We start from the raw sequence: 1,681 nt of genomic DNA on the forward strand, positions 1-1,681 counted from the left end.
TCTGCTTTAGATTCAATATTGTAAAATAAAGCTGAGAGAAAAAAATGGGAAATAACATGCATTTTATTTCTAAGTAAACATCATTAGGACTGGGCAATAAAACTGCAATTCAGATATTTCTTTGGAAGTTAGTTCCACAAAAAAAATGGCAAATGTGGGACCAAAATTAACCTAGAAAGTAGAATACAATTAAATCTGCAATTAGAAAACTAGCATTAAAAAATGTTCTATGTGCATGTGTTTTATATAGCACGGCTTTTTCATGCTCTGAAACTGTGAAGTAAAAAGAATTGTATAGCTGGAGGGGATAATTTTGGTTATCCATTCCAGCCCATTTAATGCAGGAATTCAGACTGAAATATCTTCAGCATCTGTCTACAACCCCCTTTATTTGAAATTAGGGTTTTAAAGTAGATCCTGACTCTTGCCTCTAAATGTTGCCATATCAAAGGATTCTGATCAGGGTCCCAACAAACCATAGGTGCTGGATTTAATATTCCATTTCATTGTATTTCTAATTCATATATTGTAACATCATTTCAGTCTCTAGCTTTGCCATCCCTTGCTTTGTTCTTGTTTTTTCAAGGGTTTTTTCTCTCTTCAGAATTCCAGGGACATTAAACAGGTTCAGTCCTCACTGGCCATTTTGGGGAAAGTTCCTTCTACAGCTAGTATTTTTTGTTATTTTTGCTGAAATTTTTTATTGATGCCATTAGAATCCAAAGCCAGATAAGGAATTTCTAAATAATAGCAGTTTGTTCAAATGGCCCTAACTAAATTGTAGGCAGGTTTACTAAAAAAAACAAAAAAACTCACCCCAAACCAAACTTGGATTTCAACCGGATTTAATCCGTCCACGGATTAAAAAATGCAAATGTATTACGAACAAGTTCCGTTTAACATATGAGTGTATTTCTGAATGCTAAATGGGGGCTGTAAGAATAAGATCTTATCTCCGGGTTCGTTTCCAGCACCTGGTTTGGAGGTGACCCGCCACTATGATTTTACTCTCTTTAAAGTCCCTTTTATTCAAAATCGCTTCGCCGGTGTCTGGCGGAGTTAGGATGGGATCAGCGTCCACCCGGAAAGCCGCCTACATCTCTTTACCCGGGATAAACCCCCTTTAACCCAGCGGGGTTTCCCTCCTTGTCAATATTGTCCTTGCTCCCGAAGCAAGCCCGGTCTTACGCAGGGTTGCTCGGGAGAGGCTTACTCAGAGGAGTAAAACCGACCTAAAATGCAAAAACCGATACAAAGCCATCGCCAGCTAAAAGGGTGCGAAAGAGCTGCAGCTCCGCAATACGGCTCGGGCGTGCATCCCGAAGGAGCAAGGGGAGAGCGGGTCGCTCCCTTTCCTAACTCGATCTTTGGATCCCCTTATGCGATCCGTCAACCGGTGCCCAGGGAAAAGCCCCGCGCGGGCTCCGGGGATGCCTTCGCCGCCCCTCCTCCACCCAGCCCAGCCGGCTTCAGCGCTACCGGCGCTGCTGCCGCTGCAGACGCCGCCGCCGCTGCAGCTTTAAGGGACTGCAGCCATCCCGCCTGGCAGACGCCGCCGAGCCTCACAAAAGAACAGGATGTTGTTGATTTGTAACCAAACCACAGAGAGGAAATGAGTGTCAATTTCCTCTAAACATCCCAACCGTCTGCCTCCTTCGCTTCCGCCTCTGCCACCCCCGCA

This window comes from Pseudonaja textilis, chromosome 2 (assembly GCF_049901715.1).
Source record: "Pseudonaja textilis isolate UNSWEBS1 chromosome 2, rPseTex1.2, whole genome shotgun sequence".
Classification (NCBI taxonomy): Eukaryota; Metazoa; Chordata; class Lepidosauria; order Squamata; family Elapidae; genus Pseudonaja; species Pseudonaja textilis.